Genomic DNA, 18,354 nt, shown 5'->3' with positions numbered 1-18,354 from the left:
CAAACTCTTCCAGAAAACAGGAGAGAATACTCCGAATTCATTTTATAGGCCAATATTATCTTGATACCAAAACCAGACATTATAAGAAAAAACGTATAAGATACATTTTTTCTATCCCTCACGTAACTGGACACTAAAATCTTTAAAACATTCTCAAATCAAATCCAGAAATATTTTAAAAGGAAAAAAAATCACAACCGAATGAGGTTTATCCCAAGAATGCAAAGTTTGTTTAACATTTATCATTTAATATAATTCACCATATTGACAGAATAAAGGAGAAAAACCAAATGATCATCTCAACAAATGCAAAAACACCTTTGACAAAATTCAGGACCCAGTGATGAGAAAAATTCTAAACAAACCAGGGACCGGAAATCTCTCAGCCTACTAAGAAGTGAAAGTCACTCAGTCGTGTCTGACTCTTTGTGACCCCATGGACTATACAGTCCAGGGAATTCTCCAGGCCAGAATACTGTAGTGGGTAGCCTTTCCCTTCTCCAGGGGATCTTTCCATCCCAGGGATCAAACCCAGGTCTCTTGCATTGCAGGTAGATTCTTTACCAGCTGAGCCACAAGGGAAGCCTACCTATTAAAAGCCTACAGCTAACTTCAGATCTAAAGGTAAAATACTAAATACTTTCCTCCTAAGACCAGCAACAAACTAAGACTGTCCACTCTCACCATTGCTATTCAGTACTGTGTTGATATCCACAACACAAATGAACCTCAGAATTATCATGCCGAGTGAAAGAAGCCAGACAGAAAAGAGTACATACTGTATGATTACATTAATAAGGAATACAAACTACTCTAAAATGACAAAAAGTATCTCTGTGCTTTCCTGCAATCCAGAGGAAGAGCAGGGAATGGACAGTATATGGACAGAAGGAATCTTCTGGGGTGATGGAAAATTCCTGTCTCACAGTTGTACACAGCTGTCAAAAGTCACCCAGCTGTACACTTTAAATGGATGTAGTGTATTTTATGTGCATCATTTTTCAATAAATTTTATAAGAAAAAACTGATTAAAATGTTAATAGATAAACTGAACTTCATCAATAAGAATTTATATTTCTCAGAAGACATCACACATCACCAACTCGATGGACATTAGTTTGAATGAACTCTGGGAGATGGTGATGGACAGGGAGGCCTGGCGTGCTGCAATTCATGGGGTCGCAAAGAGTCCGACACGACTGAGCGACTGAACTGAACTGAAGAGAGTGAAAGACATGCTACCCCAATGGTAAGATGTCTGCACTGTATATTTTAAACAAAGAATTTGTCTCCAGGATGTACAAAAACTACTACAACTTAAAAAAAGAGAGAGAAAACAAATCAAAACTGGACAGGAGACTTGAGCAAGCACTTTGCAAAGAGGACCTTCCAGTGAACAACAGTGACAAGGAGGTGTCAGTGTTCTCAGCTGCAATACTATTTACAACAAGAAAGATATATTTGGTCTTCATCCCTGTTCCTGGCAAAGAACTCCTACAGCCCTGGGAATTTCCTGAAGTGAAAGAAGGACAAGGGCATCTTTTACTATGTAATGAAATGACTTTGAGAAATCCCTAGATAATCCAGGGATGGAAGCTGATGGCCTGGGGAACCACCCACATGGTTAGGGAGCCAGACCCTTCTGGGGAGGGGAGAGGGGCTGGACACTGAGTTCAATCAGTCACCAGTGGCTGATGATTCATTGAGCTGTGCCTAGGTAACGAAGCCTCCCCAGAAATCCAAAAGGCTGGGCTTTTGGCTTTGGAGAGCATCCAGGTGGGTGAGCAGGTGGCACTGAGGGGAATGTGGTGGACCAGAGAGCAGGGGCGCTTCAAGGCCCTCTGCACACTACAGATCTTCTACTGACAGCTCATTTGTAGCCTTGACAACAACTGGCAGTGTGAGTAGATGTTTCTCTGAGTTCTGTGAGTCACTCTAGCAAATTAATCAGGCCCAAGGAGGGGGTCATGGGCACCTCCAGTTTGTAGCCAGTCAGTCAGAAGCACAGGTGATAAACTGGACTTGTGATTGGCGTCTGAAAGGGGACAGGGAGAGCCTGCTGACACTGAGCCCTGAGCCTGTGGAATCGGATGCCGTCTCCAAGTAGATGCTGTCATAATCGAGCTGAACTGTAGGACACACAGCTGCCGTTGCAGAACTGTTTGTTGGTGTGGGGAAAAAGCACACGTTATCAGCAATCAGGAAAATACAGATTAAAACCACAACAAGGTACCACCAAACAACTCCAGAAAGGCCAACATTAAAGAGACAGAGACCTGCAAGTGTTGTTGAGGGTGCAGAGCAACTGAATTCTCAGACATGATCGGATAGCTTGCAAACCAGCTCAACCACTTTGAAAAACTGGCAATTATCTACTAAAAATAAACAGACACCAACCCTACAACACAACAATTCCACTTCTGGGTACATAAGCAAGAAAATGCATGTCTATGTTGGCCCGCAGAAACCTGTAAGAATAGTCGGAGAAAGCTTTATTCTTCATAACCCCAAACTGGGAATACCCAAATGTCCATCAGAGGAAGAGGAGGATGTGTGGCTGCATGGACACTGGAAGACCAAAGAGCCACAAACAATCCTCTACACATCTTTCTGAATTCCTGCTCCGGCACAGACTTTTCGAGAATACCCTCTCTGTTGATCTCATTGTTGTCACTTTTTCCCCTTATAATACTAAAGGCTTTTCAAAAAGCACAGAGATTGTTTCCCCACTGACAGTATCTTATGAGAAAGACCAAGAAAGAGCTGGTCTCTGTGGCTTTATCGGACAAGCAGCATGTGTTCACCTCCACACCCTGCAGAGGGCGCCTTCCCATCCGCCCGGTGGCTGCAGAAGTGGCTGAGGGTGGACAACACCCTCACTCTTGCCTCGATCCTGTGCACCAGGTGCCCACCATGCCTAGGAGCCCTCCCTGGGGGCTCCGTGTCATCTCACAAGCTCCACCCCAGCAGATGTGGAGACACTTTTTTTCTGTCATACTAGTTAGAACACAGAAGCGTAGGAGTGAAGCAGGACAGAGGTCACCCACTGCCCACCCACCACACCTGCCCACATCCTGCCATCTCCAGGATGCAGCTGAGATGCCTGTCCTCCCCCAGGCCTTCTTCCATCCCCCTGAAGTGCCTGCCTCCCCAAAGCCCCACATCCTTCTCCTGCTCTTCTCCAATGCCATGTGGCTGACACCCCTACGGTCCTGAGGACACATGAGTTTGTGCGCCCTGCCCCAGCCCGAGTGGATCATGGGCTCCCTGGATTAAAGGAAGATGCACCCCTGTGTTTTCAGTAAACAATCTGTTGGGCTGAATTCCTAGCAGCACATCTCAGAGCCTCAGCCTGGAAAGGCCTTCTGAAGGAGAAGGGGCTTAGGGCTCACGTGATGAAAGCACATGCCAGCATATGACATGAGGAAAGAAAGAGCAACCTTTGTGAGGACTCTGGTTTGCTGCAGTGACAGTATTAATTCCAGTGGAGCGCTTGGCTAGGAATGTGGGAGTGATTAGCTTATTGCTGAAACGCTGGCGAGCGTGCTGGTTCCTGGCCCGGCCCCAGCAGAGTGTGATGTGAACATTACACGCCATCAAGCTGACTCAGAGAACAAATGACTAAGTTTCCGATAATCAAGGAGATTCTGGCTTGGCCGTTCTTCATCCTGATGCAACCTGAGTGTAATGCATCGTGAGGGATGATCCGGCCAGGCCTAGAGGAAATGTCTCTGGTGCGGCGGCGTGTGTGTCCGCAGCCGATCTGGCCTCACAGTAGGGGAGGAGTGAGGACCACTTTACTGTCTTTCTGATGCTCAAGCAGCCATTCAGAATCCTCTCTGAACAATCGTCTTCAAACCCAGGCTGTAAAACAGGTGATTCTGTTTCTAGGAGCTGTGCTATTTAAAGCCCAGCCAGCTCATTAACATCAAGTGCCACAGCCCTGCGCTCCACGGAGCAACTCAGATATGGCCCACAAATGGAGGAAAATCTCCAGGCACCAAGGAAATGAAAAATGTCAGAGGGAGCTAAGACGGGCACAGATCACCTCATCTACGTCTCTGAGGAATTCGACACTACGTCTCTGGGCAGGGGTGGCCAGGGCTCTTCCAAATGACCTGAAGGCCAGCAATTTCAGGTCGTTTCCCACACTGTCATTACTCCTTATTCCTTCATTCTGGAGACCATGCCTCTGTGTGTGTGTGCGTGTGTGTGTGTGTGCACATGCGCACATGTGCATGCGCTAGGGGAAGGGCAGGTGGACAAGGGGGCTGAGACTCCTACAAGTGACTTTAAACCAGCGAGAGGTGATGACAGCATTCAGAAAGTGAGCCAAAGTTCAAGGTGCCCTCCCTCCACTCAACTCTGGCAGAGACCTTGACCACACACCCATCTTCCTATTGGTCACTAAACACCCACCTCAGTGACACTCAGTTTCCAGAACAAGACACAGGCATTAAGAGAGCTTAAGGGCACATGCAGCGTATCATATGGAGGACAGGAGGCCCGGTTTCGGACTTCATTTCTCCAGCAAGGATCTGGGGGCAGGAGCCACTTGTGACAGTGACAGTACCCCCTGCAGGCACTTCTGCTCTGAGATGAGGAAGCCTAGCCAGGCAAGATTTCTCAGGAACCTGGGAATAGTATGAAATCTATGGTCAATGATGCCCTGAAGCCCTGCAAAATCCTGTCTTTTTAGAAAGATTCAATCATGTTTAACATATTCTAGATAATATATTAGAAACTTAATCTTAGGGTTTAAAATTTTTTTCTGATGGTCAGGAACTGAAAGAGAAATGCAATTAATCAGAATTCCCTACTCCCCAATTTTCATTAGAAGAAGCTTTACTGTTCTTTCCACTAAGAGCAGCCCAGAGTCATGACCCAGGGAGAGGTGTTGAGGCAGAGCCAGGGCAAGCACAGGACACTCCACACCCCAGGCACTGCCCCCAGCAATGATGACCGTCCTGTGACTGGGTGGCACGCTTCTCCACCTTTGTTGCACTACTGGTACCCACGAACCACAAGGGAGCCAGCCAACAGCTTCCTTCCTAACACCAGTCAGTGAGAGGTATACTTCTGTCCAGGGGACCTAAGCCACCAGACCCAGGGTCATTCCCTCTTCCTCAGTCACCCAGACCCTTTGCAGAGCAGTGGCTGCAGCCAGGCACGACTTTCCTGCCTCCTTTGTCCTGGATCTTCTCACACAGCTTTCAGCTGAGAACTTGCCCTACCCAACCTCTCTCCCTCATAAATTACTGGAGAAATAAGTCCTTTAGCATCAGAAAAAAACCATCTATAATATCTTTGGTCTCCCTCCTAGCATGCAGCACAGAGGTATATACCCCACTAGTAATGCTGGTGCTAATAAATGCTGTGTGTTTCCCCTGGGGAGACAGATTTCCCATCACAGAGCAGAAGCGCCTGTAGGGCTTTTTTCTTTTTCCTGTTAGAGAAGAAAGCCTTTATTTCCTTATTTTACAAATAAAGCTGGCTCAGTTGGTTGCTTTTGTCGGGCTTTTGTCTTGAAAATCAAATTCTGATGTCAATTTCTGAAATTATTTATAATATGAAAGTTGAATCTCTCAGTTTCTTTCCAGTGTCAATCTTCCAGTTGAACCCCACTTTCCTATTAGCATTTACTTAAAAACAAACAGAGGAACTCTGCTTTCTCTCTCTGACTCGGTGTTTGGTAACAGCTATCATCTCCACGGTCCCCTGACGTTCTTCACCAAACACAGCCGCGTGTCCATGCAGGCACCACAGTTCCCGACAACACCACACCGGCGGTTCTCAAGCTTTTGGGACTCAGGACCCCTTGTAGGCTGCCAGGCTCCTCTGTCCATGGGACTCTCCAGGCAAGAATACTGGAGTCAGTAGCCATGCCCGTCTCCAAGGGATCTTCCCAACCCAGGGATCGAACCTGGGTATCCTGCATTGCAGGCATATTCTTTACTATCTGAGCCACAAGGAAGGCTCTATTTTTTAAATGGATTCTATTTATTGATATTTCCTTGAAATTAACACAGAGATTTGAAAATTATTTATTAGGTAATTCATTTACAATGAATAATAAGCCCATTACATAATAACAAAAACAACACTTTTTAATAAAAATAACTATATTTTCCAAACCAAAATAAATTAGTGAGAAGCATTTCTGGAACTATTTGTCAGGATTAATAGAAGACAGTTGGATTGCCACACCTGCTTCTGTATTCAATCTGTTGTGAAATGCTGTGTTGATTAAAGTATGTGAAAAAAGCCCATCCTCACCCAGACATGTGGTTGAAAACAGGAGTATTTACATAGGCTTATCAGATCATCACAGATATTCTTCAATATGACATCAAAACTTGGCAAGTGGTCATTTCTTAAAGGCTACTTTGCAACACAGAATTTGAAACCCCATCAATAAACGTTTCTCACAGTAAAACTCATTCCTTATCGCTCTTGCGCCTAAACATCTATTTCATCCATGCATGGCTGGCACGGCACCACGCATTAGGCATTTCAGCAAATACTGGCTCTCTGAGTTACAGGATCTTCATTAACACATTTCATTATAAAATGTCAAACAATTCACATTTGTTAACATCACCACTGAGTTCATCAGAAACATCTTTAAGTATTGGGGAGCTGTCAAGCTCACCAAATCAGACACAAGTTTTCAAAATTCTAATTTTTGCCTGAAAACTCAAATTTTGTCAGTTGCGACAAATACCGGCAGTTTTTTCCTTTGAAGTCACAGTCTCACTTAGTTAAATTTTCAGACATTGTCTGCCAAAAACACAAATCTGCATAACCATGGTTTGTCTGTCAGTTATTCTTTAGAGCAAAAACAGTATTCCATGAGCAGTTCAGCTATCCACCCAAAAAAAGCACCAGTGCTTTTCCTCGAAACAGTTGTTGTGATTCCATTTGCAGACACACGTTATGCAAACCCCCAGTCTGTCTCTCCAAACATGTAAAAGACGTGAGCTCAAGAGTCAAGACTTCGTTAGATTAATAATTCTTACTGCTTCATTAAGGACAGCGGCTCTCCGGAGGCGGCGGCAGTGCTGAAGGACTCGGGCGGTGAGAGCCCAAGGCCCAGCCGCAAGGCCGCTCAGGCGCCAGCAGTGTGCCTGCCCTCCCTTTTCTGCCATCAGCTCAGATGTCAACACTGTGAGAAAGGAACTCCCCTTATGAACACAGTTTTGACCTCACGGACCCCTGAAAGGGTCTCTGAGAGCCCTGAACGTACATAGACACAGGTTCCGTTGTCATCCTGTAGGTGCTGGGGGCCCAACAAGGGCCTTGGGGTCTCAGGTTGGCTGGCCTTCATGGGCAAAGCGACAGGCCTATGGTGACAGTCCTGAGCTTGAGCCTTATGGGAGGTGGGGGTAACTGAGAGCCCTGCAACCACTCACCAGAGAGCCCTTGCCTCAGTGTGAAATTTAATCCTCCGTTCAGTACGGGCTTGAGACCCACTTCCAGCTCAGCATTCCCCTTGGTGCTTTGCCTAACACATGCTGCGGATGACAGTGCAGGGCCTCGCCCTCGGCTCCACCGAGCCTGCTTGGAGAGTGCGCCCACCTGATTCAGATCTGACCGCAGGCAGACAGTCTCGGCCAAGGACCCTGGCCTCACCAAACCAACCCTACAACCCCAGCTCCAGGTGTTTCCTCCTGGGTCTGAAGGACGGGGCTGACAGCCAGGCTCCTCTTACAAGTCTGAGAGAACACGGCCTCGGCCCTGCCAGATGGGAGAGACCCTGGAGGCCTGGCCACAGAGCACTTGGCAGTGGAGATACTCCTCCAGTTCTCAGGCTGTCCCATCCACCCAGGAGAAGCTGTGCCCAGAAGCTGCAGTGGTGCCCAGAACAAGAAAAAGAGAAATGACCAGCACTGTGTGGGGTGTATCTAAGAGCATGAAGCCCCTCAGAGCCAAGCGTGCCAGGGAGAGAGTGTTGTGTCCCCAGGGGCCAGAGTCCAGCTTCAGGAACTCCAAGAAGTAGGGAAGTGAGGTGGCAGGAACCAAGGTCACAGCACCTGTGTGGACCAGTGGTCCACATGCCACCCCAGTGCCCTGAGGTAAAATAACTACTACGCCTCTGTTAGGCTTCCATGATGGCTCAGACAGTAAACAATCTGCCTGCAGCGCAGAAGACCAGGGTTCGATCCCTGGTCGGGAAAATCCCCTGGGGAAGGGAATGCAACACACTCCATTATTCTTGACTGGAGAATTCCATGGACAGAAGAGCCTGGCGGGCTACAGTCCACAGGTTCACAAAAAGTTGGACACAACTGAGCAACAAACACACACCTCTGTCAATGTCGCTCTCCATGCTTATCACATGGTAATACATGAATTTGAAAAGACCATTAAATGAAAAATCTCAGTTTCCTAAGTGGACCTAGAGAAGCAGAGCTACCTCACAGTTAACAATTTCTCAGTAAGCAACATAACCTATTTCACTATTTGTCTGTTTAATTAATAAGGTAATCTATCAAGTCTAGGAAATTCAGCAACAGCTTAATCATAAGGGGTTATGGAAGACGTCAGTAAGAAACATGGCTCTGTTACAAAATCTCATCTGTTTAAAATTCCAAGAAAACTCAAACTACCAATCCAGGACACAAAGTCTCGTCAGCGATTATTAACTGTGTCGCACCGCAGATACCTGAAAGCTGCACTCTGAATGAAGCGTCATTACTTTGGACTATTTCTTATTTGCTTAAGGACAATTGTGAATAGAGCTCAGAAACCCCTGGAAAAGCACCCAATTCAATAAAAGTCACAGAAGGACAGGCCCGCTGCCCTCCTCACTCTGAGGTGCTGTAAATTTCCAAGGCTGGATTGGGTACATTCTGGTAGGAGTGCTTGGCCTCAGAGGATGAACTTAGTTTGCCAATAAATTATTTACCCCCAAAAGTACTTCAGGATGAAATAATAATGCCTTTTCCACCCAGAGAGTTTCACTATTGAACATGCATGCACGTCAGTCATCTCATTTCGCTTCCACAAGAGAAGCTCCCAAGAGAACACAGGCCAGGTACTCACATGCCCCTTTCTGCAAAATAGAAACAGACTCAGAGCAGGGGCGAGGGGTGGGGGTGGGGGGTAGTAGGCTTCAGCCACCAGAGAGAAGGGGGAGGGTGCTCTGTGCGTCTCCGACACCACTGCTACTTGGTCTCAAAGTGGTTTTCTTCACTGATTTTATTTATCTTATTTATATCACAATTTAGTCCCCAAACTGAAGCATCTAATTTTTTCTTCTTATAAGAAATCAGAAATGTCTTGATTTCCCAATGTGAATACAGCTAAAAACAAGAAAAAGATGAAATACCAACAGTGTGCCCTTATAATGTCTGCCTAGAAAATCGCCATGAACATATGGCTTCACACCCAGGCAGTGCAGAAGCAGAGAACAGAAAATGGCTCAAATAATCCCCAAAGAAAGAGTTTAAATCTGAGATCTTCCTCTTTTAAAGTCTCTCTCATTAAATACATATTTCAACAGAGATGAATTAGGATGCAACTGGCTTCTTTGAAAAGGGCTGATACAGTAATGAAAATGGGGGTCAGGCAGCTGGAGATGAGGAAGCCCTATTTTACATACTGCAGAGCGGTAACCATCTGAAGGCAGACCACGCTCACACACAGCCTCCACTCAGGAACAGAGGGAAAAGGACTGCCAGCAGGTTGGGTGACCGTCACCCACTCTGCCAAAACAGGCATCACAGAAGAGAAGAGCTCAGGAAAACTGGCTGACTTGTGAGAGAGACAGGAAAGTACTCCGAGACAGTTGGGAAACCTGGGCCTCACCTTGTGGGAAAAGCCTCCCTCTCTGCACCCCAAGAGTAAGACGTAAGACTGAAACTGTTTTGAGTCCTCGTTGGTCAATCAGAGGGCTCCACAGTACACACAGATCAGACAGGAGGGGTCCTCTCCCACCCACAGTAATAGCAGAAAGACATGGCACAAGAAAGCAAAGACAATAACCAGGCCAGAGGGGTGCAGCTAAGAAAGAATTCAGGATGTAGGGACTGGCACACAGAAGGCATTCAGATCAGAAGCTACAGAACTGGGGGAATTCTGCCAAAAAAGCATGAGCCAAAGAAAGTCAGTGACTGTCAAAACCATCCCCAGCTCCCAAATTCCTCAGGTGGAAGCAAGCTCTGAACCCTGGGCAGATCCCACCCCTTAAGGAAGAGATCTTCGCCAAAGCTCCAGGTACTGTACCTACAGAGGACAAGGATAAGAAAAAGCCTCCTGGGGTCAGGGCAAGCATGTGGGAGGACATTCCTGGGAGAGGGAAGAGAATCAGATGAGGCCACAGCAGAACCAGAATGGATTGAGACAAGAGCACACCATCATCACATCAGAGCACACCCCAAACAGGAACCTCAGCCATGCCCCAAAACACCACCCATGGCCTCTCGCAGTCAACACTGGGGAGGGAGGGCTGCTTCCTGAGCCTCGCCCTAGGTCACCCTGCCTTAGATTTGTTAAGATATTCACGGATAAAATGTCCCTGCTTACTGACAGCACCCTCCTCTCCTGGACTCTCCCCAAAGCACCCAAAGCCCAGATCCTGTAACAGATTCTTTCTGCCACCCTCACTTTGATACCCCACAGTACCCCATGGTTCATGGTCCCAACCATTCCATCACAGGTGCCAGGTGAGTTCCTGGTGGCCTCTGCCTCATAGTCATTGACAGACACCTTCATGATACTTGCTTTCAGGGGGTCACTCTTGCATTGGACCAAGGACTGATATTTATCTTCCAGTTCCCCCCTTTCAAATGGAAGGTTTTTTCCACAGTAATTGTCAATGGTTTGGCTCCATCATTGTACAGTGTGAGCAGCAGATAACCTGTATGTTAGCTCAGTTACTGAACCTCAAGAGCTGTATCTGGCTTTGATTATCTCCCTGGAGAAGATGAGTGTAATACAGCTGGGAAAGAAGAATATGCACACATGCTTCAGGGCCAAGCGGAAGGACTGAAGCAGGAGTGAGTGTCCACCAATCAGACATGCAGCTGCTAACCATGGACAATACTTCCCCCACCTCGATACCTGCATTGAGGCAGACCACGTGACTAGTTCTCCCCAGTGAAATATCTACAGTTACCGTCCATGTAACGTCCGGGCCAACATGGGTGAGAAGCACACATGTGTCCTCCACACCGTGCTCCCCATCTGCCAGTCAGACAAAAAGAAAGTTCAGGCCCTAGACGGTGCTATCAACCTAGCAGAAGCAGAACCAGAGCAGCCAGAGCCGGGCCCCAGTCACCATGTGGAGGAAAGCTGATCCCTGGCAAGGAACACCCACAGTGGACAGTTACACGAAGGAGAAGAGACATTCTGTGTAAGGTCCTGATACTTGGAAGGGATTGTTTTTTTTTGGGGGGGAGGGGTTAACATGTCTTTTTATGGGCGGATAATTGCTTTACAGTGTTGTGGTGGTCTCTGCCATGCATCAATACAAATCAGTCATAATTATATTTACATCCGCTCCCTCTTGAGCCTCCCTCCTCACTGAGAGTTTTACTATGGATGCTGAAGTTACCTGAAATAATCCAGAAATCAGGGGCTGCAGACTAAAAGCATAACCCAGACTCTGAGAAACCAGCCTTCAACTTGTGCTGGAAGCACAAAGGGATAAACCCTAAGGCAGAAAAGTCCTGAAAAGCAAGCCAGCCCTCTCATGTACTGGTACCTTGTTTTGCTTACCTGGTTGGCTTCAGGCCTGCACTGGGATTAGGGTGACATCTTTAAGAGTAAGGTGACCTGGGGACTCCCCTGGTGGTTCCATGCTTAAGACTCCATACCTCCAATGCAGTGGGGAGTGGTTGGGGAACTAGAACACACATGCCATGTGGTGTGGCCAAAAAAAATAAATAAATAAGTTACTAAAAAAAAGTATGAAGAACCTTAGCAAAGACGAAAGAAAGCCTGTCCAAAAATAATACAATCATCCTAGGTCTCAAAATAATTCTGCAAATACAATGTCTAGCACATGCAAAGAAATTAGACACCATGAGCAAGAACAACATAAATCACAGAAAACAAAAACAGACCCACAAAGACATGAGAAGTCAGAATTATCCAATACAGATTCTAAAAAACTACTCTTGCAATAATACAAAAACAAACAGCCTAGTTAAAAAATGGGCAAAAGACTTGAATAGACAATTCTCTAAAGAAGATATATCAAGGGCCAATAAGCACACAAGAAGACGTACAACACTACTAATCATAAGAGAAATGCTGATCAAAGCCACAGTGAGATGTCACTGCATGCCCACTAGGATAATCAAAGAACCAGAAAATAATGAGATGGTGAGGATGTGGAGACACCAGAACCCTACACACTGTTGATGGGAATGTAAACTGCTACCACTGCAGTGGAAAATGCTATAACAGTTCCTCAAAAAATTCAACACATAATTATCATATGATCCAACAACTCCATTTCTGGAAATATGGCAATATGCCCAAAGAAGTGAAGAAAAGAAAAAAAAAAGTGTGAAGTCGCTCAGTTGTGTCCAACTCTTTGAGACCCCTTGACTGTAGCCTACCAGGCTCCTCCATCCATGGGATTTTCCAGGCAAGAATACTGGAGTGGGTTGCCATTTCCTTCTCCAAAAGAAGTGAAAGCAGGGACTTAAACAGATACTTTACAAGCATGGTTAATGGCATTATTCACTATAGTCAAAAGGCAGAAGCAATCCAGGTGTCTGTTGACAAAGGAATGGATAAACAAATGGTAGTTTACCCATAAAATGGAATATTATTCAGCCTTAAAAAGGAAGGGAAATCTGACATAGGCTACAAAATGTTTGAACTTTGAAGACATTTACTGGCTAAGTGAAATAAGCCAGTCACAAAAGGACAAAACTCTGATTCCACTTTTGTGAGGTACCTAAACAAGTCAAATTCATAGAGACAGAAAGTAGGATGGTAGTTTCCAGGGGACTGGAAGAGGAGACTACTGTTTAATAGGGACAGAGGGCTTCCCTACTGGCTCATCTGCCTGCAGTGAGCAGGGTTCGATCCCTGGGTCAGGAAGATACCCTGGAGGAGGAAATGGCAAACCACTCCAGTACTCTTGCCTGGAAAATTCTATGGATGGAGGAGCCTGGTAGGCTACAATCCATGGGGTCACAAAGAGTTGAACATGACTGAGCAACTTCACTTTCTTTCTTTCCAATTTTGCAAGACAAAAAATGTTCTATAGATGGATGGTGGCAATAGGTGCATAACAACGTGAATGTACTTAAATCACAGAACTATACATTTCAAATGTAAATTTTATATATGTTTTTACTACAACAAAGAAACACTACATTCTGTAGAAAAGAGTGCCAGTTTCTCAAAAAATGTAAATGTAAAATTACCATTTGCCTGGAGAAGGAAATGGCAACCCACTCCAGTATTCTTACCTGGAGAATTCCATTGACAGAGGAGCCTGCAGGGCTACAATCCATGGGGTCACAAAGTATTGGACACAACTGAGCATGAGCCTCTCTCCTCTACTAAGAAAGAGACAACCACACTACAGTGGAACCTCGTCAAAAGAAAAAGACTTCATGCTTTGTCTTCTACAGGATTATAACATTTTGAAGTTGTGATATTCAAGGGGAAAACTGTTTTCTTCCATCAAATCCAAGATTATCAGCCTGATCTTTTTTAAAGTTATCCATCTGTTGTCATTTCATTGTTCTTTTTTGACATTTTTCAGAACATAAAGAAGGATAGGAAGTTCTGAAAGTCTAATCCATCAAATTGTGAATTTTGTTGGCTTCTCCCAAATGTTTGGATATAAGGAGGAAGGTAGGTGGGGGATAGAAACTGGACAAGATGAGGGTTAGAGGGGTTATCATTATATTAAAAGTTAACATTTATAGAGTGAAAAAAAAGTCATCTGATGTATGAATGCAAATGATACCACTATATTAAAAGATATTCAGATTCTATTACAATGGAACAATATAAACGGAGTTGAATGATTGATAGAAATGCCTTTATATGTTTGTATCTATACTGTATATGTATTTATATGCCACCATGTGAAAGAGCAATGCTGAGATAATTTCCTTCCATCTCAAATAATGGCTAATACTTGTTTTGATAATGCTAGTGTTCTGTGAAGTACCATAAAAAAAATAAATAAAATAAAATTACCATTTGATCCAGCAATTTCACTTCTGGATATATATCCCAAATAATTGAAAATAGGTCTTGAAGAGATATCTGTACACTTATATTTATAGCAGTATTATTCACAAAGGCTAAAATGTAGAAGCAACCCAAGTGTTCATTGACAGTTTAAACAGATAAGCAAATATGGTATATACATACAATGGAATATTATTCACTCTTAAAGAAGAAGGAATTTCTGGCACATGCTACATGGATGAACCTTGAAGGCGTTATGCTAAGTAAAACAATTCAGTCACAAAAAGATAAATACTATATGATTCTACTTACCTGAGGTACCTTGAAGTATCTCATAAATTAGAGAGACAGAAAGTAGAACCAATCAAAGGTGGTTGCAAGGGCTGAGAGAGAAGGGGGATGGGAATTCTTATTTATTAGGTACAGACTTTCAGTTTTACAAGATGAAAAACGCTATGAAGATGGATGGAGGTGATGGTCCCACAACATGATGAATGTATATAAATAATAGCACTAGACTGTGTATTTTACTACACTTGAAAAATTGGTTAAAAAAAAAAAAAACAAGCAAAAAACACTGCACTTGCTATGGTCAAAAACACAAATGAGAGATGAGGAGCTATAAAAAGTAACTCAGTTTCTATCTTTTTGTTTAAATCTAGAACTGAAAAGTTTTAAAATCATGAATGGGATTTAATGTAGATTAGGTGCTACTGAAGGGAGAACTAGTGACTATATCAGAAGAAAATATTCAAATTAAAGCATGAGCAGACCAGAACCTGAGAAATATAAAAGACAGGGCCTGAGAATACATGGTGAAAAACATGATTCGAGTCCCAGAAAGACAAGAGAGAGAAGATAAAACAGAAGCAAAATCTAGATAACAGCAGTGAACATTCCAGACTTATGAAGACATGCCATAACAGATACAAGAAGGCAACACGGTTGCAGGGTGGGGGGAGGGGGGCGGCCAGGGTGGCATGCATGGAACTTAGTCAAACTATGTAAACCTAAGGCCAATGAGAAAATCCTTTAAAAGCAGTGGGAAATGTGCATATTACATCCAGAGAAATAGCAGCTACATTGACTACTGACTTCTGAACAACAAAAATAAAACACAGACTCACAGACTCAGTGGAAAGAAATTTCTAATGTGCTGAAAGAAAATAATGCCGACATAAAATTCAATATACAGGAAAAGATTATTTAGAGAATAAAGGTGAAAGAGTGATGTTCATGAAAATAGGAAAGGAAAGACCTCAAAAAATAATAATAACTCTTCAGTAAATGCAATGAGAGTACAAAAAAAAAAAAAAAAAAACCTGTCAGATTCAACTTTTTCAGAAATCTGGGAGTTTAATTAACCTGAGGTTTGGGAAAAGGAAATGGCAATCCACTCCAGTATTCTTGCCTAGAGAATCCTGTGGACAGAGCAGCCTGATGGGCTGCCGTCTATGGAGTTGCACAGTCGGACACGACTGAAGCGACTTAGCAGCAGCAACCTGAGGTTTGCCACAACTGGGGAGCATGTGTTAAAGAAAAATGGTTGATTCTCAAGAATACCAAGTTTGGCATTCTAGCTTGCCCTATTCTCACCATTTCCCCTAACCTCCACTTCAACTCCATAGTAGTCTTGAGACCCAACAGCCTACAATCACAGTGAAAACCAGCAGCCTGTCGGCCACAGAAGAGGACAGAACAGGACTGGAACTCCTTCAAAGCCTTGTTCCCAGAGAACTGTCATTATTGGACATAGCTAATGGGCTCCACGTGCAAGGCTCTCTTTGACCTAAGTCAGAGCTTGCCCAGTAAGAAAAGCATTTTCCTCAGAGATATATGTCAAAACAATTAGAGGCAATTGTTTAATCCTGCAACTACCTGAGACACTGTACAACTGCTGGGGCAACAATTAACCCAAAAGGCTTAAGAAGAAAAGCTGGGGAGTAGGCCTTCTATATGGGATTTGAAAAGCTCCAGTATATTCCTGAAGATGTAAAGGTGACATTGTATACAGAGGGCAGTGGTCATATCCAGCCTGTGTGAATGAACACCTAGGGGAGACCCAAAACAGCCGCAAGTGCTCACATTTGGCTGACTCTGAGGCTCTGCGCTAGCAGAAGGTACAGGCTAACACAGAGCTTTAAACTGTCTGGTTACATCTTGAAGCATGCCCCTGATACAGATACACACAGAGCCCTTCAGGAAAGAATAGGACACTTGCTGGTTCCCAGCATCTAAGGAAGTCTCTGCCCAAGTGTGAGCTGACCACTACCAAACCAAGACTTCATGTAAATATGTGACAAACAACATGGACTTTACAGAGTTAGTTCAGAAAAGTCACCAAACAAACAAAAACTGCCATGAAAAGCAGCACCACCAAATATCCCAGACTTGAACCTTCAGAGCAGCTTGTGTCACCTGACATACACATATATACTGTGAAAGTGAAAGCCCCTCAGTCGTGCCCAACTCTTTGCAACCAACCCCAAGGACTGTAGCCCACCAGGCTCCTCTGTCCACGGGATTCTCCAGGCAAGAATACCAGAGTGGGTAGCCATTCCCTTCTCTAGAGGGTCTTCCCAATCCAGGGATTAAACCCATGTCTCCCACATTACAGGCAGATTCTTTACCATCTGGAGCCACCAGGAAAGCCCACTTAAATGTTCAGTTTTCAACCAATCATTATAAGACACAAAAAACAAAAACAAGAGAATAGGCCTATACACAGGGAAAAGAGCAGTCAACAGAAACTACCCCTGAGCAAGCCCTAATGTTGGATACATAAGACAAAGACTATATATGATCTATTTTAAAATGTTAGAGAAACAAAGGAAACTAGGTATAAGGGACTTAAGGAAAGTATGACAATGATGTCTGATTAAGGATAGACTACTAACAAAGACACAAAAATTACAAACAGGCATTATATAAAAATTCTGGAGCTGAAAAGTATAATAACTGAAAATGATATATTCATTAGAAGGATTCAATAGCATATTTGAGCAGAAATAATTGGCAAATGTGAAGACAGGTCAACTGAAATTTTCCAGTCTAAGGAATGGAGGAATAAAAATGAAGAGAGGAGCTGAAGACAATCTCTCTCCCACTGCAAAACCCCAATGTAGTAGTCCCTTTGAACAAAGTCTTCCTCACACAAAAAAGAATCATTTCATGAACACTATCAACCACACCAACATGTGCATAATAAAATCCTCAGAATGAGAGAAGAGAAAGGGGTACAATGAATATTTGAAGAGATAATGGTGAAAAACATGCCATATTTGATTTAAATATAACAAATCCAAGAAGTTCAATAAACTCTAAGGACAAATTCCAAGATAGCCACACCTATACAAATCATAATCAAACTATCAAAACACAATGACAATCTGCAAAGCAGGAAGAGAAGCAACTTACCATGCAAAAGGTATCCTCAATAAAATAACAGCCCATTTCTCACCAGAAACCTTTCAGGCTAGAAAGTTGTGAGATGACAAATTCAAAATTATAAAAGAAAAAGACTGCAAAACAAGAATTCTATTTCCAGTAAAATTATCCTTCAAACGGAAATTAAAAATTAAGACGTTCTCAGATAACAAAATTGAAAGACTAGGTCACTAGAAAACTTGCTCTATAAAAAATACTAAAAGGAGTCCTTCAGGCTAAAATGAAATGATATTCACTAGATAGTACTTCAAATTCAGATGAATAAATAAAGAACACTGGAAAAGGTAATATAGAAGTAAAAAAGATAATATAAATATAATCTTTGTTTATAACTTTTTCTCCTGTCTGAAATAAAAGATAACTGCAAAAGGCAATAATTATATCTGTGCTGATCTGCCCAAAATGTATAAAGATGTACTTTATAAGACAATAACAGTATGAAGTAGAAGGGGAGAAATGGAAATATACTAAAGCAAAATTTTTATATACTGCTGAAATTAAATTGGTATAATCCAAGCTAAATTGTTATAAACTATTATGGTAAGAAGCTCCAGGCAACCCCTAAGAATATGACTAGCAAAAATAGTAAAAGAAATGACAAGGAAAATAAAAGAGCACACTAGAAAATATCTATTTAACACAAAAGAAGACAATAACAGAAGATAGAATACAAAAAAAAAAAAAGACAGACATTAAGAAAACAATTAACAAAATGGCAGGAATAAATATCACCTTCAC

At 43.4% G+C, this 18,354-nt stretch overlaps 1 protein-coding gene across 20 annotated transcripts in view; it reads right to left on the bottom strand.

The window, feature by feature from the left end:
- Positions 1–18,354, bottom strand: part of PCBP3 (poly(rC) binding protein 3) — a 234,803-nt gene that overhangs the window by 187,045 nt on the left and 29,404 nt on the right. For 2 of the 20 annotated variants that reach the window (XM_060406306.1, XM_060406307.1), the window contains exon 2: positions 11,722–11,848. The exons of the other annotated variants lie outside the window; for them this stretch is intronic. The gene's annotated coding sequence lies outside the window, so the exon portion shown is untranslated. The remainder of the gene's footprint in view (positions 1–11,721; positions 11,849–18,354) is intronic. 20 annotated transcript variants of the gene reach the window in all.

This window comes from Ovis aries, chromosome 1, assembly GCF_016772045.2.
Source record: "Ovis aries strain OAR_USU_Benz2616 breed Rambouillet chromosome 1, ARS-UI_Ramb_v3.0, whole genome shotgun sequence".
Classification (NCBI taxonomy): Eukaryota; Metazoa; Chordata; class Mammalia; order Artiodactyla; family Bovidae; genus Ovis; species Ovis aries.
Note: the sequence above shows the minus strand (reverse complement) of the source record. Positions and strands in the feature narration are given on the sequence as shown.